Consider the following 24,269-nt stretch of genomic DNA (forward strand, 5'->3'; position numbering starts at 1 on the left):
TCGGAACTCTTCCATTTTTCTCGGAATTCTGCTGAAGTTTAAAAATGCTTCGGAACTCTTCCATTTTTCTCAGAATTCTACTGACGTTTAAAAATGCTTCGGAAATCTTCCATTGTTTTCAAAAATCCGTTGACGTTTAAAAATGCTTCAGAACTCTTCTATTGTTCTCGGAATTCCGCTGAAGTTTAAAAATGCTTTGAAACTCTTCCATTGTTCCCGGATTTCTGCTGAAGTTTAAAAATGCTTTGGAACTCTTACATTGTTCTCAGAATTCCGCTGAAGTTTAAACATGCTTTGGTACCCTTCTATTATTCTCGGAATTCTGCTGACTTTTAAAAATGCTTCGGAACTCTTCCATTGTTCCAGGAATTCCGCTGAAGTTTAAAAATGCTTCGGAACTCTTCCATTGTTCTCGGAATTCCGCTGACGCTTAAAATTGCTTCACAACTCTTCTATTGTTCTCGGAATTCCGCTGACTTTTAAAAATGCTTCGGAACTCTTCCATTGTTCTCGGAATTCCGCTGAAGTTTAAGAATGCTTCGGAACTCTTCCATTGTTCCAGGAATTCCGCTGAAGTTTAAAAATGCTTCGGAACTCTTCCATTGTTTTCAGAATTCCGCTGACATTTAAAAATGCTTCGGAGCTCTTCCATATTTCTCGGAATTCCGCTGACATTTAAAAATGCTTCGGACCTCTTCCATTGTTCTCGGAATTTTGCTGACGTTTAAAAATGCTTCAAAACTCTTCCATTGTTCTCGGTATTCCGCTGACTTTTAAAAATGCTTCGGAACTCTTCCATTGTTCTCAGAATTCGGGTGAAGTTTGAAAATGCTTCGGAACTCTTCTATTGTTCTCGGAATTCCGCTGAAGTTTAAAAATGCTTAAAATCTCTTCCATTGTTCTCGGAATTCTGCTCATGTTTAAAAATGCTTCGGAACTCTTCCATTGTTCTCGTAATTCCGCTGAAGTTTAAAAATGCTTCGGAACTCTTCCATTGTTCTCGGAATTCCGCTGACGTTTTAAAATGCTTCGGTACTCTTCCATTGTTCTCGGATTTCCGCTGACATATAAAAATGCTTCGGAAATCTTGCATTGCTCTCGGCATTCCGCTGACGTTTAATAATGCTTTGCAACTCTTCCATTGTTCTCGGAATTCCGCTGACGTTTAAAAATGCTTCACAACTCTTCCATTGTTCTCGGAATTCCGCTGACCTTTAAAAATGCTTCGGAACTCTTCGATTGTTCTCCAAATTCCGCTGAAGTTTAAAAATGCTTCGGAACTCTTCCATTTTTCCCAGAATTCCGCTGACGTTTAAAAATGCTTCGGAAATCTTCCATTGTTTTCAAAAATCCGCAGACGTTTAAAAATGCTTCAGAACTCTTCCATTGTTCGCGGAATTCCCCTGACATTTAAAAATGCTTCGGAACTCTTCTATTGTTCTCGGAATTCCGCTGACTTTTAAAAATGCTTCGGAACTCTTCCATTGTTCTCGGAATTCTGCTGAAGTTTAAAAATGCTTCGGAACTCTTCCATTGTTTTCAGATTTCCGCTGACATTTAAAAATGCTTCGGAACTCTTCCATTGTTCTCGGAATCTCGCTAACATTTAAAAATTCTTCAGAACTATTCCATTGAACTCAGAATTCCGCTGACATTTAAAAATGCTTCGGAACACTTCCATTGTTCTCAAAATTCTGCTGACGTTTAAAAATGCTTCACAACTCTTCCATTGTTCTCGAAATTCCGCTGACTTTTAAAAATGCTTCGGAACTCTTCCATTGTTCTCAAAATTCCGCTGAAGTTTAAAAATGCTTCGGAACTCTTCTATTGTTCTCGGAATTCTGCTGAAGTTTAAAAATGCTTCGGAACTCTTCCATTGTTGTCGGAATTCCGCTGACGTTTAAAAATGCTTCACAACGCTTCCATTGTTCTCGGAATTCCGCTGACTTTTAAAAATGCTTCGGAACTCTTCCATTGTTCTCAGAATTCGGGTGAAGTTTGAAAATGCTTCGGAACTCTTCTATTGTTCTCGGAATTCCGCTGAAGTTTAAAAATGCTTAAAATCTCTTCCATTGTTCTCGGAATTCTGCTCATGTTTAAAAATGCTTCGGAACTCTTCCATTGTTCTCGGAATTCCGCTGACATTTAAAAATGCTTTGGTACCCTTCTATTATTCTCAGAATTCTGCTGACTTTTAAAAATGCTTCGGAACTCTTCCATTGTTCCAGGAATTCCGCTGAAGTTTAAAAATGCTCCGTAACTCTTCCATTGTTCTCGGAATTCCGCTGACGCTTAAAATTGCTTCACAACTCTTCTTTTGTTCTCGGAATTCCGCTGACTTTTAAAAATGCTTCGGAACTCTTCCATTGTTCTCGGAATTCCGCTGAAGTTTAAGAATGCTTCGGAACTCTTCCATTGTTCTCGGAATTCTGCTGAAGTTTTGAAGTTTAAAAATGCTTCGGAATTCTTCCATTGTTCTCGGAATTCTGCTGACGCTTAAAAATGCTTCACAACTCTTCTATTGTTCTCGGAATTCTGCTGACTTTTAAAAATGCTTCGGAACTCTTCCATTGTTCTCGGAATTCCGCTGAAGGTTAAGAATGCTTCGGAACTCTCCCATTGTTCTCGGAATTCTGCTGAAGTTTAAAAATGCTTCGGAACTCTTCCATTGTTTTCAGAATTCCGCTGACATTTAAAAATGCTTCGGAACTCTTCCATATTTCTCGGAATTCCGCTGACATTTAAAAATGCTTCGGAACTCTTCCATTGTTCTCAGAATTCGGGTGAAGTTTAAAAATGCTTCAGAACTCTTCTACTGTTCTCGGAATTCCGCTGAAGTTTAAAAATGATTCACAACTCTTCCATTGTTCTCGGAATTCCGCTGACTTTTAAAAATGCTTCGGAACTCTTCCATTGTTCTCAGAATTTGGGTGAAGTTTAAAAATGCTTCGGAACTCTTCTATTGTTCTCGGAATTCCGCTGAAGTTTAAAAATGCTTAAAATCTCTTGCATTGTTCTCGGAATTCTGCTCATATTTAAAAATGCTTCGGAACTCTTCCATTGTTCTCGGAATTCCGCTGAAGTTTAAAAATGCTTCGGAACTCTTCCATTGTTCTCGGAATTCCACTGACTTTTTAAAATGCTTCGGAACTCTTCCATTGTTCTCAGAATTCGGGTGAAGTTTAAAAATGCTTCGGAACTCTTCCATTGTTCTCGGAATTCCGCTGACGTTGAATAATGCTTTGCAACTCTTCCATTGTTCTCGGAATTCCGCTGACGTTTAAAAATGCTTCACAACTCTTCCATTGTTCTCGGAATTCCGCTGACATTTAAAAATGCTTTGGTACCCTTCTATTATTCTCAGAATTCTGCTGACTTTTAAAAATGCTTCGGAACTCTTCCATTGTTCCAGGAATTCCGCTGAAGTTTAAAAATGCTCCGTAACTCTTCCATTGTTCTCGGAATTCCGCTGACGCTTAAAATTGCTTCACAACTCTTCTTTTGTTCTCGGAATTCCGCTGTCTTTTAAAAATGCTTCGGAACTCTTCCATTGTTCTCGGAATTCCGCTGAAGTTTAAGAATGCTTCGGAACTCTTCCATTGTTCTCAGAATTCTGCTGAAGTTTTGAAGTTTAAAAATGCTTCGGAATTCTTCCATTGTTCTCGGAATTCTGCTGACGCTTAAAAATGCTTCACAACTCTTCTATTGTTCTCGGAATTCTGCTGACTTTTAAAAATGCTTCGGAACTCTTCCATTGTTCTCGGAATTCCGCTGAAGGTTAAGAATGCTTCGGAACTCTCCCATTGTTCTCGGAATTCTGCTGAAGTTTAAAAATGCTTCGGAACTCTTCCATTGTTTTCAGAATTCCGCTGACATTTAAAAATGCTTCGGAACTCTTCCATATTTCTCGGAATTCCGCTGACATTTAAAAATGCTTCGGAACTCTTCCATTGTTTTCAGAATTCCGCTGACATTTAAAAATGCTTTGGAACTCTTCCTTTGTTCTCGGAATTCTGCTGACATTTAAAAATGCTTCGGAGCTCTTCCATATTTCTCGGAATTCCGCTGACATTTAAAAATGCTTCGGACCTCTTCCATTGTTCTCGGAATTTTGCTGACGTTTAAAAATGCTTCAAAACTCTTCCATTGTTCTCGGTATTCCGCTGACTTTTAAAAATGCTTCGGAACTCTTCCATTGTTCTCAGAATTCGGGTGAAGTTTGAAAATGCTTCGGAACTCTTCTATTGTTCTCGGAATTCCGCTGAAGTTTAAAAATGCTTAAAATCTCTTCCATTGTTCTCGGAATTCTGCTCATGTTTAAAAATGCTTCGGAACTCTTCCATTGTTCTCGTAATTCCGCTGAAGTTTAAAAATGCTTCGGAACTCTTCCATTGTTCTCGGAATTCCGCTGACTTTTAAAAATGCTTCGGAACTCTTCCATTGTTCTCAGAATTCGGGTGAAGTTTAAAAATGCTTCGGAACTCTTCTATTGTTCTCGGAATTCCGCTGAAGTTTAAAAATGCTTAAAAACTCTTGCATTGTTCTCGGAATTCTGCTCATATTTAAAAATGCTTCGGAACTCTTCCATTGTTCTCGTAATTCCGCTGACATTTAAAAATGCTTTGGAACGCTTCCATTGTTCTCGAATTTCCGCTGACGTTTCAAAATGCTTCGGAATTCTTCCATTTCTCGGAAATCAGCTGAAGTTTAAAATGCTTCAGGACTCTTCCATTGTTCTTGGAATTCTGCTGAAGTTTTAAAATGCTTCGGAACTCTTCCATTGTTCTCGGAATTCCGTTGAAATTTAAAAATGCTTCGGAACTCTTCCATTGTTCTCGGAATTATGCTGAAGTTTAAAAATGCTTCGGAACTCTTCCATTGTTCTCGGAATTCCGCTGACGTTTAATAATGCTTTGCAACTCTTCCATTGTTCTCGGAATTCCGCTGACGTTTAAAAATGCTTCACAACTCTTCCATTGTTCTCGGAATTCCGCTGACCTTTAAAAATGCTTCGGAACCCTCCGATTGTTCTCCAAATTCCGCTGAAGTTTAAAAATGCTTCGGAACTCTTCCATTGTTCTCAGAATTCGGGTGAAGTTTGAAAATGCTTCGGAACTCTTCTATTGTTCTCGGAATTCCGCTGAAGTTTAAAAATGCTTAAAATCTCTTCCATTGTTCTCGGAATTCTGCTCATGTTTAAAAATGCTTCGGAACTCTTCCATTGTTCTCGTAATTCCGCTGAAGTTTAAAAATGCTTCGGAACTCTTCCATTGTTCTCGGAATTCCGCTGACGTTTTAAAATGCTTCGGTACTCTTCCATTGTTCTCGGAATTCCGCTGACATATAAAAATGCTTCGGAAATCTTGCATTGCTCTCGGCATTCCGCTGATGTTTAAAAATGCTTTAGAACTCTTCCATTGTTCTCGCAATTCCGCTTACGTTTAAAAATGCTTTGGAACACTTCAATTGTTCTTGGAATTCTGCTGAAGTTTTAAAATGCTTTGGAACTCTTACATTGTTCTCGGAATTCTGCTGACATTTAAAAATGCGTCGGAACTCTTCCATTGTTCTCGGAATTCCGCTGAAGTTTAAAAATGCTTTGGAACTCTTTAATTGTTCTCGGAATTCTGCTGACGTTTAAAAATGCTTCGGAACTCTTCTATTGTTCTCCGAATTCTGCTGAAGTTTAAAAATGCTTTGAAACTCTTCCATTGTTCCCGAATTTCTGCTGAAGTTTAAAAATGCTTTGGAACTCTTCCATTGTTCATCAAATTCTGCTGAAGTTTAAAAATCCTACGGAACTCTTTCATTCTTGAAGGAAATCCGCTGATGTTTAAAAATGTTTCGGAACTCTTCCATTGTTCTCAGAATTCCGCTTACGTTTAATAATGCTTCGCAACTCTTTCATTGTTCTAGGAATTCAGCTGACATTTAAAAATGCTTCGGAACTCTTCGATTGTTCTCCAAATTCCGCTAAAGTTTAAAAATGCTTCGGAACTCTTCCATTTTTCTCGGAATTCTGCTGAAGTTTAAAAATGCTTCGGAACTCTTCCATTGTTCTCGGAATTCTGCTGAAGTTTAAAAATGCTTCGGAACTCTTCCATTGTTTTCAGAATTCCGCTGACATTTAAAAATGCTTTGGAACTCTTCCTTTGTTCTCGGAATTCTGCTGACATTTAAAAATGCTTCGGAGCTCTTCCATATTTCTCGGAATTCCGCTGACATTTAAAAATGCTTCGGACCTCTTCCATTGTTCTCGGAATTTTGCTGACGTTTAAAAATGCTTCAAAACTCTTCCATTGTTCTCGGTATTCCGCTGACTTTTAAAAATGCTTCGGAACTCTTCCATTGTTCTCAGAATTCGGGTGAAGTTTGAAAATGCTTCGGAACTCTTCTATTGTTCTCGGAATTCCGCTGAAGTTTAAAAATGCTTAAAATCTCTTCCATTGTTCTCGGAATTCTGCTCATGTTTAAAAATGCTTCGGAACTCTTCCATTGTTCTCGGAATTCCGCTGACGTTTTAAAATGCTTCGGTACTCTTCCATTGTTCTCGGATTTCCGCTGACATATAAAAATGCTTCGGAAATCTTGCATTGCTCTCGGCATTCCGCTGACGTTTAATAATGCTTTGCAACTCTTCCATTGTTCTCGGAATTCCGCTGACGTTTAAAAATGCTTCACAACTCTTCCATTGTTCTCGGAATTCCGCTGACCTTTAAAAATGCTTCGGAACTCTTCGATTGTTCTCCAAATTCCGCTGAAGTTTAAAAATGCTTCGGAACTCTTCCATTTTTCCCAGAATTCCGCTGACGTTTAAAAATGCTTCGGAAATCTTCCATTGTTTTCAAAAATCCGCAGACGTTTAAAAATGCTTCAGAACTCTTCCATTGTTCGCGGAATTCCCCTGACATTTAAAAATGCTTCGGAACTCTTCTATTGTTCTCGGAATTCCGCTGACTTTTAAAAATGCTTCGGAACTCTTCCATTGTTCTCGGAATTCTGCTGAAGTTTAAAAATGCTTCGGAACTCTTCCATTGTTTTCAGATTTCCGCTGACATTTAAAAATGCTTCGGAACTCTTCCATTGTTCTCGGAATCTCGCTAACATTTAAAAATTCTTCAGAACTATTCCATTGAACTCAGAATTCCGCTGACATTTAAAAATGCTTCGGAACACTTCCATTGTTCTCAAAATTCTGCTGACGTTTAAAAATGCTTCACAACTCTTCCATTGTTCTCGAAATTCCGCTGACTTTTAAAAATGCTTCGGAACTCTTCCATTGTTCTCAAAATTCCGCTGAAGTTTAAAAATGCTTCGGAACTCTTCTATTGTTCTCGGAATTCTGCTGAAGTTTAAAAATGCTTCGGAACTCTTCCATTGTTGTCGGAATTCCGCTGACGTTTAAAAATGCTTCACAACGCTTCCATTGTTCTCGGAATTCCGCTGACTTTTAAAAATGCTTCGGAACTCTTCCATTGTTCTCAGAATTCGGGTGAAGTTTGAAAATGCTTCGGAACTCTTCTATTGTTCTCGGAATTCCGCTGAAGTTTAAAAATGCTTAAAATCTCTTCCATTGTTCTCGGAATTCTGCTCATGTTTAAAAATGCTTCGGAACTCTTCCATTGTTCTCGGAATTCCGCTGACATTTAAAAATGCTTTGGTACCCTTCTATTATTCTCAGAATTCTGCTGACTTTTAAAAATGCTTCGGAACTCTTCCATTGTTCCAGGAATTCCGCTGAAGTTTAAAAATGCTCCGTAACTCTTCCATTGTTCTCGGAATTCCGCTGACGCTTAAAATTGCTTCACAACTCTTCTTTTGTTCTCGGAATTCCGCTGACTTTTAAAAATGCTTCGGAACTCTTCCATTGTTCTCGGAATTCCGCTGAAGTTTAAGAATGCTTCGGAACTCTTCCATTGTTCTCGGAATTCTGCTGAAGTTTTGAAGTTTAAAAATGCTTCGGAATTCTTCCATTGTTCTCGGAATTCTGCTGACGCTTAAAAATGCTTCACAACTCTTCTATTGTTCTCGGAATTCTGCTGACTTTTAAAAATGCTTCGGAACTCTTCCATTGTTCTCGGAATTCCGCTGAAGGTTAAGAATGCTTCGGAACTCTCCCATTGTTCTCGGAATTCTGCTGAAGTTTAAAAATGCTTCGGAACTCTTCCATTGTTTTCAGAATTCCGCTGACATTTAAAAATGCTTCGGAACTCTTCCATTTTTCTCGGAATTCCGCTGACATTTAAAAATGCTTCGGAACTCTTCCATTGTTCTCAGAATTCGGGTGAAGTTTAAAAATGCTTCAGAACTCTTCTATTGTTCTCGGAATTCCGCTGAAGTTTAAAAATGATTCACAACTCTTCCATTGTTCTCGGAATTCCGCTGACTTTTAAAAATGCTTCGGAACTCTTCCATTGTTCTCAGAATTCGGGTGAAGTTTAAAAATGCTTCGGAACTCTTCTATTGTTCTCGGAATTCCGCTGAAGTTTAAAAATGCTTAAAATCTCTTGCATTGTTCTCGGAATTCTGCTCATATTTAAAAATGCTTCGGAACTCTTCCATTGTTCTCGTAATTCCCTGACTTTTTAAAATGCTTCGGTACTCTTCCATTGTTCTCGGAATTCCGCTGACATATAAAAATGCTTCGGAAATCTTGCATTGTTCTCGGCATTCCGCTGATGTTTAAAAATGCTTTAGAACTCTTCCATAGTTCTCGCAATTCCGCTGACGTTTAAAAATGCTTCGAAACACTTCAATTGTTCTTTTTAATTCTACTGAAGTTTTAAAATGCTTTGGAACTCTTCCATTGTTCCTCAAATTCTGCTGAAGTTTAAAAATCCTACGGAACTCTTTCATTCGTGAAGGAAATCCGCTGATGTTTAAAAATGTTTCGGAACTCTTCCATTGTTCTCAGAATTCCGCTGACGTTTAATAATGCTTCGCAACTCTTTCATTGTTCTCGGAATTCAGCTGACATTTAAAAATGCTTCGGAACGCTTACATTGTTCTCGGATTTCCGCTGACATTTAAAAATGCTTCGGAACTCTTCCATTGTTCTTGGTATTACGATGACATTTAGTAATGCTTCGCAACACTTTCATTGTTCAAGGAATTCCGCTGAAGTTTAAAAAAGCTTCAGAACTCTTCCATTGTTCTCGGATTTCGGCTGACGTTTCAAAATGCTTCGGAACTCTTCCATTTCTCGGAAATCAGCTGAAGTTTAAAATGCTTCAGGACTCTTCCATTGTTCTTGGAATTCTGCTGAAGTTTTAAAATGCTTCGTAACTCTTCCATTGTTCTCGGAATTCCATTGAAATTTAAAAATGCTTCGGAACTCTTCCATTGTTCTTGGAATTATGCTGAAGTTTAAAAATGCTTCGGAACTCTTCCATTGTTCTCGGAATTCCGCTGACGTTGAATAATGCTTTGCAACTCTTCCATTGTTCTCGGAATTCCGCTGACGTTTAAAAATGCTTCACAACTCTTCCATTGTTCTCGGAATTCCGCTGACATTTAAAAATGCTTTGGTACCCTTCTATTATTCTCAGAATTCTGCTGACTTTTAAAAATGCTTCGGAACTCTTCCATTGTTCCAGGAATTCCGCTGAAGTTTAAAAATGCTTCGGAACTCTTCCATTGTTCTCGGAATTCCGCTGAAGTTTAAGAATGCTTTGGAACTCTTCCATTGTTCTCGGAATTCTGCTGAAGTTTTGAAGTTTAAAAATGCTTCGGAATTCTTCCATTGTTCTCGGAATTCTGCTGACGCTTAAAAATGCTTCACAACTCTTCTATTGTTCTCGGAATTCTGCTGACTTTTAAAAATGCTTCTGAACTCTTCCATTGTTCTCGGAATTCCGCTGAAGGTTAAGAATGCTTCGGAACTCTCCCATTGTTCTCGGAATTCTGCTGAAGTTTAAAAATGCTTCGGAACTCTTCCATTGTTTTCAGAATTCCGCTGACATTTAAAAATGCTTCGGAACTCTTCCATATTTCTCAGAATTCCGCTGACATTTAAAAATGCTTCGGAACTCTTCCATTGTTCTCAGAATTCGGGTGAAGTTTAAAAATGCTTCAGAACTCTTCTACTGTTCTCGGAATTCCGCTGAAGTTTAAAAATGATTCACAACTCTTCCATTGTTCTCGGAATTCCGCTGACTTTTAAAAATGCTTCGGAACTCTTCCATTGTTCTCAGAATTTGGGTGAAGTTTAAAAATGCTTCGGAACTCTTCTATTGTTCTCGGAATTCCGCTGAAGTTTAAAAATGCTTAAAATCTCTTGCATTGTTCTCGGAATTCTGCTCATATTTAAAAATGCTTCGGAACTCTTCCATTGTTCTCGTAATTCCGCTGAAGTTTAAAAATGCTTCGGAACTCTTCCATTGTTCTCGGAATTCCACTGACTTTTTAAAATGCTTCGGAACTCTTCCATTGTTCTCAGAATTCGGGTGAAGTTTAAAAATGCTTCGGAACTCTTCCATTGTTCTCGGAATTCCGCTGACGTTGAATAATGCTTTGCAACTCTTCCATTGTTCTCGGAATTCCGCTGACGTTTAAAAATGCTTCACAACTCTTCCATTGTTCTCGGAATTCCGCTGACATTTAAAAATGCTTTGGTACCCTTCTATTATTCTCAGAATTCTGCTGACTTTTAAAAATGCTTCGGAACTCTTCCATTGTTCCAGGAATTCCGCTGAAGTTTAAAAATGCTCCGTAACTCTTCCATTGTTCTCGGAATTCCGCTGACGCTTAAAATTGCTTCACAACTCTTCTTTTGTTCTCGGAATTCCGCTGTCTTTTAAAAATGCTTCGGAACTCTTCCATTGTTCTCGGAATTCCGCTGAAGTTTAAGAATGCTTCGGAACTCTTCCATTGTTCTCGGAATTCTGCTGAAGTTTTGAAGTTTAAAAATGCTTCGGAATTCTTCCATTGTTCTCGGAATTCTGCTGACGCTTAAAAATGCTTCACAACTCTTCTATTGTTCTCGGAATTCTGCTGACTTTTAAAAATGCTTCGGAACTCTTCCATTGTTCTCGGAATTCCGCTGAAGGTTAAGAATGCTTCGGAACTCTCCCATTGTTCTCGGAATTCTGCTGAAGTTTAAAAATGCTTCGGAACTCTTCCATTGTTTTCAGAATTCCGCTGACATTTAAAAATGCTTCGGAACTCTTCCATATTTCTCGGAATTCCGCTGACATTTAAAAATGCTTCGGAACTCTTCCATTGTTCTCGGAATTCCGCTGACTTTTAAAAATGCTTCGGAACTCTTCCATTGTTCTCAGAATTCGGGTGAAGTTTAAAAATGCTTCGGAACTCTTCTATTGTTCTCGGAATTCCGCTGAAGTTTAAAAATGCTTAAAAACTCTTGCATTGTTCTCGGAATTCTGCTCATATTTAAAAATGCTTCGGAACTCTTCCATTGTTCTCGTAATTCCGCTGAAGTTTAAAAATGCTTCGGAACTCTTCCATTGTTCTCGGAATTCCACTGACTTTTTAAAATGCTTCGGAACTCTTCCATTGTTCTCAGAATTCGGGTGAAGTTTAAAAATGCTTTGAAACTCTTCCATTGTTCCCGGATTTCTGCTGAAGTTTAAAAATGCTTTGGAACTCTTCCATTGTTCCTCAAATTCTGCTGAAGTTTAAAAATTCTTCGGAACTCTTTCATTCTTGAAGGAAATCCGCTGATGTTTAAAAATGTTTCGGAACTCTTCCATTGTTCTCATAATTCCGCTGACGTTTAATAATGCATCGCAACTCTTTCGTAGTTCTCGGAATTCAGCTGACATTTAAAAATGCTTTGGAACGCTTCCATTGTTCTCGAATTTCCGCTGACGTTTCAAAATGCTTCGGAACTCTTCCATTTCTCGGAAATCAGCTGAAGTTTAAAATGCTTCAGGACTCTTCCATTGTTCTTGGAATTCTGCTGAAGTTTTAAAATGCTTCGGAACTCTTCCATTGTTCTCGGAATTCCGTTGAAATTTAAAAATGCTTCGGAACTCTTCCATTGTTCTCGGAATTATGCTGAAGTTTAAAAATGCTTCGGAACTCTTCCATTGTTCTTGGAATTCCGCTGACGTTTAATAATGCTTTGCAACTCTTCCATTGTTCTCGGAATTCCGCTGACGTTTAAAAATGCTTCACAACTCTTCCATTGTTCTCGGAATTCCGCTGACCTTTAAAAATGCTTCGGAACCCTCCGATTGTTCTCCAAATTCCGCTGAAGTTTAAAAATGCTTCGGAACTCTTCCATTGTTCTCAGAATTCGGGTGAAGTTTGAAAATGCTTCGGAACTCTTCTATTGTTCTCGGAATTCCGCTGAAGTTTAAAAATGCTTAAAATCTCTTCCATTGTTCTCGGAATTCTGCTCATGTTTAAAAATGCTTCGGAACTCTTCCATTGTTCTCGTAATTCCGCTGAAGTTTAAAAATGCTTCGGAACTCTTCCATTGTTCTCGGAATTCCGCTGACGTTTTAAAATGCTTCGGTACTCTTCCATTGTTCTCGGAATTCCGCTGACATATAAAAATGCTTCGGAAATCTTGCATTGCTCTCGGCATTCCGCTGATGTTTAAAAATGCTTTAGAACTCTTCCATTGTTCTCGCAATTCCGCTTACGTTTAAAAATGCTTTGGAACACTTCAATTGTTCTTGGAATTCTGCTGAAGTTTTAAAATGCTTTGGAACTCTTACATTGTTCTCGGAATTCTGCTGACATTTAAAAATGCGTCGGAACTCTTCCATTGTTCTCGGAATTCCGCTGACATATAAAAATGCTTCGGAAATCTTGCATTGCTCTCGGCATTCCGCTGATGTTTAAAAATGCTTTAGAACTCTTCCATTGTTCTCGCAATTCCGCTTACGTTTAAAAATGCTTTGGAACACTTCAATTGTTCTTGGAATTCTGCTGAAGTTTTAAAATGCTTTGGAACTCTTACATTGTTCTCGGAATTCTGCTGACATTTAAAAATGCGTCGGAACTCTTCCATTGTTCTCGGAATTCCGCTGACATATAAAAATGCTTCGGAAATCTTGCATTGCTCTCGGCATTCCGCTGATGTTTAAAAATGCTTTGGAACTCTTTAATTGTTCTCGGAATTCTGCTGACGTTTAAAAATGCTTCGGAACTCTTCTATTGTTCTCCGAATTCTGCTGAAGTTTAAAAATGCTTTGAAACTCTTCCATTGTTCCCGAATTTCTGCTGAAGTTTAAAAATGCTTTGGAACTCTTCCATTGTTCATCAAATTCTGCTGAAGTTTAAAAATCCTACGGAACTCTTTCATTCTTGAAGGAAATCCGCTGATGTTTAAAAATGTTTCGGAACTCTTCCATTGTTCTCAGAATTCCGCTGACGTTTAATAATGCTTCGCAACTCTTTCATTGTTCTAGGAATTCAGCTGACATTTAAAAATGCTTCGGAACTCTTCGATTGTTCTCCAAATTCCGCTGAAGTTTAAAAATGCTTCGGAACTCTTCCATTTTTCTCAGAATTCCGCTGACGTTTAAAAATGCTTCGGAAATCTTCCATTGTTTTCAAAAATCCGCTGACGTTTAAAAATGCTTCAGAACTCTTCCATTGTTCGCGGAATTCCCCTGACATTTAAAAATGCTTCGGAACTCTTCTATTGTTCTCGGAATTCCGCTGACTTTTAAAAATGCTTCGGAACTCTTCCATTGTTCTCGGAATTCCGCTGAAGTTTAAGAATGCTTCGGAACTCTTCCATTGTTCTCGGAATTCTGCTGAAGTTTAAAAATGCTTCGGAACTCTTCCATTGTTTTCAGAATTCCGCTGACATTTAAAAATGCTTTGGAACTCTTCCTTTGTTCTCGGAATTCTGCTGACATTTAAAAATGCTTCGGAGCTCTTCCATATTTCTCGGAATTCCGCTGACATTTAAAAATGCTTCGGACCTCTTCCATTGTTCTCGGAATTTTGCTGACGTTTAAAAATGCTTCAAAACTCTTCCATTGTTCTCGGTATTCCGCTGACTTTTAAAAATGCTTCGGAACTCTTCCATTGTTCTCAGAATTCGGGTGAAGTTTGAAAATGCTTCGGAACTCTTCTATTGTTCTCGGAATTCCGCTGAAGTTTAAAAATGCTTAAAATCTCTTCCATTGTTCTCAGAATTCTGCTCATGTTTAAAAATGCTTCGGAACTCTTCCATTGTTCTCGTAATTCCGCTGAAGTTTAAAAATGCTTCGGAACTCTTCCATTGTTCTCGGAATTCCGCTGACGTTTTAAAATGCTTCGGTACTCTTCCATTGTTCTCGGATTTCCGCTGACATATAAAAATGCTTCGGAAATCTTGCATTGCTCTAGGCATTCCGCTGACGTTTAATAATGCTTTGCAACTCTTCCATTGTTCTCGGAATTCCGCTGACTTTTAAAAATGCTTCACAACTCTTCCATTGTTCTCGGAATTCCGCTGACCTTTAAAAATGCTTCGGAACTCTTCGATTGTTCTCCAAATTCCGCTGAAGTTTAAAAATGCTTCGGAACTCTTCCATTTTTCTCAGAATTCCGCTGACGTTTAAAAATGCTTCGGAAATCTTCCATTGTTTTCAAAAATCCGCAGACGTTTAAAAATGCTTCAGAACTCTTCCATTGTTCGCGGAATTCCCCTGACATTTAAAAATGCTTCGGAACTCTTCTATTGTTCTCGGAATTCCGCTGACTTTTAAAAATGCTTCGGAACTCTTCCATTGTTCTCGGAATTCTGCTGAAGTTTAAAAATGCTTCGGAACTCTTCCATTGTTTTCAGATTTCCGCTGACATTTAAAAATGCTTCGGAACTCTTCCATTGTTCTCGGAATCTCGCTAACATTTAAAAATTCTTCAGAACTATTCCATTGAACTCAGAATTCCGCTGACATTTAAAAATGCTTCGGAACACTTCCATTGTTCTCAAAATTCTGCTGACGTTTAAAAATGCTTCACAACTCTTCCATTGTTCTCGAAATTCCGCTGACTTTTAAAAATGCTTCGGAACTCTTCCATTGTTCTCAAAATTCCGCTGAAGTTTAAAAATGCTTCGGAACTCTTCTATTGTTCTCGGAATTCTGCTGAAGTTTAAAAATGCTTCGGAACTCTTCCATTGTTGTCGGAATTCCGCTGACGTTTAAAAATGCTTCACAACGCTTCCATTGTTCTCGGAATTCCGCTGACTTTTAAAAATGCTTCGGAACTCTTCCATTGTTCTCAGAATTCGGGTGAAGTTTGAAAATGCTTCGGAACTCTTCTATTGTTCTCGGAATTCCGCTGAAGTTTAAAAATGCTTAAAATCTCTTCCATTGTTCTCGGAATTCTGCTCATGTTTAAAAATGCTTCGGAACTCTTCCATTGTTCTCAGAATTCGGGTGAAGTTTGAAAATGCTTCGGAACTCTTCTATTGTTCTCGGAATTCCGCTGAAGTTTAAAAATGCTTAAAATCTCTTCCATTGTTCTCGGAATTCTGCTCATGTTTAAAAATGCTTCGGAACTCTTCCAATGTTCTCGTAATTCCGCTGAAGTTTAAAAATGCTTCGGAACTCTTCCATTGTTCTCGGAATTCCGCTGACGTTTTAAAATGCTTCGGTACTCTTCCATTGTTCTCGGATTTCCGCTGACATATAAAAATGCTTCGGAACTCTTCCATTGTTCTCAGAATTCGGGTGAAGTTTAAAAATGCTTTGAAACTCTTCCATTGTTCCCGGATTTCTGCTGAAGTTTAAAAATGCTTTGGAACTCTTCCATTGTTCCTCAAATTCTGCTGAAGTTTAAAAATTCTTCGGAACTCTTTCATTCTTGAAGGAAATCCGCTGATGTTTAAAAATGTTTCGGAACTCTTCCATTGTTCTCATAATTCCGCTGACGTTTAATAATGCATCGCAACTCTTTCGTAGTTCTCGGAATTCAGCTGACATTTAAAAATGCTTTGGAACGCTTCCATTGTTCTCGAATTTCCGCTGACGTTTCAAAATGCTTCGGAACTCTTCCATTTCTCGGAAATCAGCTGAAGTTTAAAATGCTTCAGGACTCTTCCATTGTTCTTGGAATTCTGCTGAAGTTTTAAAATGCTTCGGAACTCTTCCATTGTTCTCGGAATTCCGTTGAAATTTAAAAATGCTTCGGAACTCTTCCATTGTTCTCGGAATTATGCTGAAGTTTAAAAATGCTTCGGAACTCTTCCATTGTTCTTGGAATTCCGCTGACGTTTAATAATGCTTTGCAACTCTTCCATTGTTCTCGGAATTCCGCTGACGTTTAAAAATGCTTCACAACTCTTCCATTGTTCTCGGAATTCCGCTGACCTTTAAAAATGCTTCGGAACCCTCCGATTGTTCTCCAAATTCCGCTGAAGTTTAAAAATGCTTCGGAACTCTTCCATTGTTCTCAGAATTCGGGTGAAGTTTGAAAATGCTTCGGAACTCTTCTATTGTTCTCGGAATTCCGCTGAAGTTTAAAAATGCTTAAAATCTCTTCCATTGTTCTCGGAATTCTGCTCATGTTTAAAAATGCTTCGGAACTCTTCCATTGTTCTCGTAATTCCGCTGAAGTTTAAAAATGCTTCGGAACTCTTCCATTGTTCTCGGAATTCCGCTGACGTTTTAAAATGCTTCGGTACTCTTCCATTGTTCTCGGAATTCCGCTGACATATAAAAATGCTTCGGAAATCTTGCATTGCTCTCGGCATTCCGCTGATGTTTAAAAATGCTTTAGAACTCTTCCATTGTTCTCGCAATTCCGCTTACGTTTAAAAATGCTTTGGAACACTTCAATTGTTCTTGGAATTCTGCTGAAGTTTTAAAATGCTTTGGAACTCTTACATTGTTCTCGGAATTCTGCTGACATTTAAAAATGCGTCGGAACTCTTCCATTGTTCTCGGAATTCCGCTGAAGTTTAAAAATGCTTTGGAACTCTTTAATTGTTCTCGGAATTCTGCTGACGTTTAAAAATGCTTCGGAACTCTTCTATTGTTCTCCGAATTCTGCTGAAGTTTAAAAATGCTTTGAAACTCTTCCATTGTTCCCGAATTTCTGCTGAAGTTTAAAAATGCTTTGGAACTCTTCCATTGTTCATCAAATTCTGCTGAAGTTTAAAAATCCTACGGAACTCTTTCATTCTTGAAGGAAATCCGCTGATGTTTAAAAATGTTTCGGAACTCTTCCATTGTTCTCAGAATTCCGCTGACGTTTAATAATGCTTCGCAACTCTTTCATTGTTCTAGGAATTCAGCTGACATTTAAAAATGCTTCGGAACTCTTCGATTGTTCTCCAAATTCCGCTGAAGTTTAAAAATGCTTCGGAACTCTTCCATTTTTCTCAGAATTCCGCTGACGTTTAAAAATGCTTCGGAAATCTTCCATTGTTTTCAAAAATCCGCTGACGTTTAAAAATGCTTCAGAACTCTTCCATTGTTCGCGGAATTCCCCTGACATTTAAAAATGCTTCGGAACTCTTCTATTGTTCTCGGAATTCCGCTGACTTTTAAAAATGCTTCGGAACTCTTCCATTGTTCTCGGAATTCCGCTGAAGTTTAAGAATGCTTCGGAACTCTTCCATTGTTCTCGGAATTCTGCTGAAGTTTAAAAATGCTTCGGAACTCTTCCATTGTTTTCAGAATTCCGCTGACATTTAAAAATGCTTTGGAACTCTTCCTTTGTTCTCGGAATTCTGCTGACATTTAAAAATGCTTCGGAGCTCTTCCATATTTCTCGGAATTCCGCTGACATTTAAAAATGCTTCGGACCTCTTCCATTGTTCTCGGAATTTTGCTGACGTTTAAAAATGCTTCAAAACTCTTCCATTGTTCTCGGTATTCCGCTGACTTTTAAAAATGCTTCGGAACTCTTCCATTGTTCTCAGAATTCGGGTGAAGTTTGAAAATGCTTCGGAACTCTTCTATTGTTCTCGGAATTCCGCTGAAGTTTAAAAATGCTTAAAATCTCTTCCATTGTTCTCAGAATTCTGCTCATGTTTAAAAATGCTTCGGAACTCTTCCATTGTTCTCGTAATTCCGCTGAAGTTTAAAAATGCTTCGGAACTCTTCCATTGTTCTCGGAATTCCGCTGACGTTTTAAAATGCTTCGGTACTCTTCCATTGTTCTCGGATTTCCGCTGACATATAAAAATGCTTCGGAAATCTTGCATTGCTCTCGGCATTCCGCTGACGTTTAATAATGCTTTGCAACTCTTCCATTGTTCTCGGAATTCCGCTGACTTTTAAAAATGCTTCACAACTCTTCCATTGTTCTCGGAATTCCGCTGACCTTTAAAAATGCTTCGGAACTCTTCGATTGTTCTCCAAATTCCGCTGAAGTTTAAAAATGCTTCGGAACTCTTCCATTTTTCTCAGAATTCCGCTGACGTTTAAAAATGCTTCGGAAATCTTCCATTGTTTTCAAAAATCCGCAGACGTTTAAAAATGCTTCAGAACTCTTCCATTGTTCGCGGAATTCCCCTGACATTTAAAAATGCTTCGGAACTCTTCTATTGTTCTCGGAATTCCGCTGACTTTTAAAAATGCTTCGGAACTCTTCCATTGTTCTCGGAATTCTGCTGAAGTTTAAAAATGCTTCGGAACTCTTCCATTGTTTTCAGATTTCCGCTGACATTTAAAAATGCTTCGGAACTCTTCCATTGTTCTCGGAATCTCGCTAACATTTAAAAATTCTTCAGAACTATTCCATTGAACTCAGAATTCCGCTGACATTTAAAAATGCTTCGGAACACTTCCATTGTTCTCAAAATTCTGCTGACGTTTAAAAATGCTTCACAACTCTTCCATTGTTCTCGAAATTCCGCTGACTTTTAAAAATGCTTCGGAACTCTTCCATTGTTCTCAAAATTCCGCTGAAGTTTAAAAATGCTTCGGAACTCTTCTATTGTTCTCGGAATTCTGCTGAAGTTTAAAAATGCTTCGGAACTCTTCCATTGTTGTCGGAATTCCGCTGACGTTTAAAAATGCTTCACAACGCTTCCATTGTTCTCGGAATTCCGCTGACTTTTAAAAATGCTTCGGAACTCTTCCATTGTTCTCAGAATTCGGGTGAAGTTTGAAAATGCTTCGGAACTCTTCTATTGTTCTCGGAATTCCGCTGAAGTTTAAAAATGCTTAAAATCTCTTCCATTGTTCTCGGAATTCTGCTCATGTTTAAAAATGCTTCGGAACTCTTCCATTGTTCTCAGAATTCGGGTGAAGTTTGAAAATGCTTCGGAACTCTTCTATTGTTCTCGGAATTCCGCTGAAGTTTAAAAATGCTTAAAATCTCTTCCATTGTTCTCGGAATTCTGCTCATGTTTAAAAATGCTTCGGAACTCTTCCAATGTTCTCGTAATTCCGCTGAAGTTTAAAAATGCTTCGGAACTCTTCCATTGTTCTCGGAATTCCGCTGACGTTTTAAAATGCTTCGGTACTCTTCCATTGTTCTCGGATTTCCGCTGACATATAAAAATGCTTCGGAAATCTTGCATTGCTCTCGGCATTCCGCTGATGTTTAAAAATGCTTTAGAACTCTTCCATTGTTCTCGCAATTCCGCTTACGTTTAAAAATGCTTCGGAACACTTCAATTGTTCTTGGAATTCTGCTGAAGTTTTAAAATGCTTTGGAACTCTTACATTGTTCTCGGAATTCTGCTGACATTTAAAAATGCTTCGGAACTCTTCCATTGTTCTCGGAATTCCGCTGAAGTTTAAAAATGCTTTGGAACTCTTCAATTGTTCTCGGAATTCTGCTTACGTTTAAAAATGCTTCGGAACTCTTCTATTGTTCTCCGAATTCTGCTGAAGTTTAAAAATGCTTTGAAACTCTTCCATTGTTCCCGGATTTCTGCTGAAGTTTAAAAATGCTTTGGAACTCTTCCATTGTTCCTCAAATTCTGCTGAAGTTTAAAAATCCTACGGAACTCTTTCATTCTTGAAGGAAATCCGCTGATGTTTAAAAATGTTTCGGAACTCTTCCATTGTTCTCAGAATTCCGCTGACGTTTAATAATGCTTCGCAACTCTTTCATTGTTCTCGGAATTCAGCTGACATTTAAAAATGCTTCGGAACGCTGACATTGTTCTCGGATTTCCGCTGACATTTAAAAATGCTTCGGAACTCTTCCATTGTTCTTGGTATTACGATGACATTTAGTAATGCTTCGCAACACTTTCATTGTTCAAGGAATTCCGCTGAAGTTTAAAAATGCTTCGGAACTCTTCCATTGTTCTCGGATTTCGGCTGACGATTCAAAATGCTTCGGAACTCTTCCATTTCTCGGAAATCAGCTGAAGTTTAAAATGCTTCAGGACTCTTCCATTGTTCTTGGAATTCTGCTGAAGTTTTAAAATGCTTCGGAACTCTTCCATTGTTCCAGGAATTCCGCTGAAGTTTAAAAATGCTCCGTAACTCTTCCATTGTTCTCGGAATTCCGCTGACGCTTAAAATTGCTTCACAACTCTTCTTTTGTTCTCGGAATTCCGCTGTCTTTTAAAAATGCTTCGGAACTCTTCCATTGTTCTCGGAATTCCGCTGAAGTTTAAGAATGCTTCGGAACTCTTCCATTGTTCTCGGAATTCTGCTGAAGTTTTGAAGTTTCAAAATGCTTCGGAATTCTTCCATTGTTCTCGGAATTCTGCTGACGCTTAAAAATGCTTCACAACTCTTCTATTGTTCTAGGAATTCTGCTGACTTTTAAAAATGCTTCGGAACTCTTCCATTGTTCTCGGAATTCCGCTGAAGGTTAAGAATGCTTCGGAACTCTCCCATTGTTCTCGGAATTCTGCTGAAGTTTAAAAATGCTTCGGAACTCTTCCATTGTTTTCAGAATTCCGCTGACATTTAAAAATGCTTCGGAACTCTTCCATATTTCTCGGAATTCCGCTGACATTTAAAAATGCTTCGGAACTCTTCCATTGTTCTCAGAATTCGGGTGAAGTTTAAAAATGCTTCAGAACTCTTCTATTGTTCTCGGAATTCCGTGAAAGTTTAAAAATGATTCACAACTCTTCCATTGTTCTCGGAATTCCGCTGACTTTTAAAAATGCTTCGGAACTCTTCCATTGTTCTCAGAATTCGGGTGAAGTTTGAAAATGCTTCGGAACTCTTCTATTGTTCTCGGAATTCCGCTGAAGTTTAAAAATGCTTAAAATCTCTTCCATTGTTCTCGGAATTCTGCTCATGTTTAAAAATGCTTCGGAACTCTTCCATTGTTCTCGTAATTCCGCTGAAGTTTAAAAATGCTTCGGAACTCTTCCATTGTTCTCGGAATTCCGCTGACGTTTTAAAATGCTTCGGTACTCTTCCATTGTTCTCGGAATTCCGCTGACATATAAAAATGCTTCGGAAATCTTGCATTGCTCTCGGCATTCCGCTGATGTTTAAAAATGCTTTAGAACTCTTCCATTGTTCTCGCAATTCCGCTTACGTTTAAAAATGCTTTGGAACACTTCAATTGTTCTTGGAATTCTGCTGAAGTTTTAAAATGCTTTGGAACTCTTACATTGTTCTCGGAATTCTGCTGACATTTAAAAATGCGTCGGAACTCTTCCATTGTTCTCGGAATTCCGCTGAAGTTTAAAAATGCTTTGGAACTCTTTAATTGTTCTCGGAATTCTGCTGACGTTTAAAAATGCTTCGGAACTCTTCTATTGTTCTCCGAATTCTGCTGAAGTTTAAAAATGCTTTGAAACTCTTCCATTGTTCCCGAATTTCTGCTGAAGTTTAAAAATGCTTTGGAACTCTTCCATTGTTCATCAAATTCTGCTGAAGTTTAAAAATCCTACGGAACTCTTTCATTCTTGAAGGAAATCCGCTGATGTTTAAAAAAGTTTCGGAACTCTTCCATTGTTCTCAGAATTCCGCTGACGTTTAATAATGCTTCGCAACTCTTTCATTGTTCTAGGAATTCAGCTGACATTTAAAAATGCTTCGGAACTCTTCGATTGTTCTCCAAATTCCGCTGAAGTTTAAAAATTCTTCGGAACTCTTCCATTTTTCTCAGAATTCCGCTGACGTTTAAAAATGCTTCGGAAATCTTCCATTGTTTTCAAAAATCCGCTGACGTTTAAAAATGCTTCAGAACTCTTCCATTGTTCGCGGAATTCCCCTGACATTTAAAAATGCTTCGGAACTCTTCTATTGTTCTCGGAATTCCGCTGACTTTTAAAAATGCTTCGGAACTCTTCCATTGTTCTCGGAATTCCGCTGAAGTTTAAGAATGCTTCGGAACTCTTCCATTGTTCTCGGAATTCTGCTGAAGTTTAAAAATGCTTCGGAACTCTTCCATTGTTTTCAGAATTCCGCTGACATTTAAAAATGCTTTGGAACTCTTCCTTTGTTCTCGGAATTCTGCTGACATTTAAAAATGCTTCGGAGCTCTTCCATATTTCTCGGAATTCCGCTGACATTTAAAAATGCTTCGGACCTCTTCCATTGTTCTCGGAATTTTGCTGACGTTTAAAAATGCTTCAAAACTCTTCCATTGTTCTCGGTATTCCGCTGACTTTTAAAAATGCTTCGGAACTCTTCCATTGTTCTCAGAATTCGGGTGAAGTTTGAAAATGCTTCGGAACTCTTCTATTGTTCTCGGAATTCCGCTGAAGTTTAAAAATGCTTAAAATCTCTTCCATTGTTCTCGGAATTCTGCTCATGTTTAAAAATGCTTCGGAACTCTTCCATTGTTCTCGTAATTCCGCTGAAGTTTAAAAATGCTTCGGAACTCTTCCATTGTTCTCGGAATTCCGCTGACGTTTTAAAATGCTTCGGTACTCTTCCATTGTTCTCGGATTTCCGCTGACATATAAAAATGCTTCGGAAATCTTGCATTGCTCTAGGCATTCCGCTGACGTTTAATAATGCTTTGCAACTCTTCCACTGTTCTCGGAATTCCGCTGACTTTTAAAAATGCTTCACAACTCTTCCATTGTTCTCGGAATTCCGCTGACCTTTAAAAATGCTTCGGAACTCTTCGATTGTTCTCCAAATTCCGCTGAAGTTTAAAAATGCTTCGGAACTCTTCCATTTTTCTCAGAATTCCGCTGACGTTTAAAAATGCTTCGGAAATCTTCCATTGTTTTCAAAAATCCGCAGATGTTTAAAAATGCTTCAGAACTCTTCCATTGTTCGCGGAATTCCCCTGACATTTAAAAATGCTTCGGAACTCTTCTATTGTTCTCGGAATTCCGCTGACTTTTAAAAATGCTTCGGAACTCTTCCATTGTTCTCGGAATTCTGCTGAAGTTTAAAAATGCTTCGGAACTCTTCCATTGTTTTCAGATTTCCGCTGACATTTAAAAATGCTTCGGAACTCTTCCATTGTTCTCGGAATCTCGCTAACATTTAAAAATTCTTCAGAACTATTCCATTGAACTCAGAATTCCGCTGACATTTAAAAATGCTTCGGAACACTTCCATTGTTCTCAAAATTCTGCTGACGTTTAAAAATGCTTCACAACTCTTCCATTGTTCTCGAAATTCCGCTGACTTTTAAAAATGCTTCGGAACTCTTCCATTGTTCTCAAAATTCCGCTGAAGTTTAAAAATGCTTCGGAACTCTTCTATTGTTCTCGGAATTCTGCTGAAGTTTAAAAATGCTTCGGAACTCTTCCATTGTTGTCGGAATTCCGCTGACATTTAAAAATGCTTCACAACGCTTCCATTGTTCTCGGAATTCCGCTGACTTTTAAAAATGCTTCGGAACTCTTCCATTGTTCTCAGAATTCGGGTGAAGTTTGAAAATGCTTCGGAACTCTTCTATTGTTCTCGGAATTCCGCTGAAGTTTAAAAATGCTTAAAATCTCTTCCATTGTTCTCGGAATTCTGCTCATGTTTAAAAATGCTTCGGAACTCTTCCATTGTTCTCAGAATTCGGGTGAAGTTTGAAAATGCTTCGGAACTCTTCTATTGTTCTCGGAATTCCGCTGAAGTTTAAAAATGCTTAAAATCTCTTCCATTGTTCTCGGAATTCTGCTCATGTTTAAAAATGCTTCGGAACTCTTCCAATGTTCTCGTAATTCCGCTGAAGTTTAAAAATGCTTCGGAACTCTTCCATTGTTCTCGGAATTCCGCTGACGTTTTAAAATGCTTCGGTACTCTTCCATTGTTCTCGGATTTCCGCTGACATATAAAAATGCTTCGGAAATCTTGCATTGCTCTCGGCATTCCGCTGATGTTTAAAAATGCTTTAGAACTCTTCCATTGTTCTCGCAATTCCGCTTACGTTTAAAAATGCTTCGGAACACTTCAATTGTTCTTGGAATTCTGCTGAAGTTTTAAAATGCTTTGGAACTCTTACATTGTTCTCGGAATTCT

Source organism: Phyllobates terribilis, unplaced genomic scaffold (genome assembly GCF_046119375.1).
Source record: "Phyllobates terribilis strain yellow unplaced genomic scaffold, ASM4611937v1 Scaffold_28__1_contigs__length_16237799, whole genome shotgun sequence".
Taxonomy (NCBI): Eukaryota; Metazoa; Chordata; class Amphibia; order Anura; family Dendrobatidae; genus Phyllobates; species Phyllobates terribilis.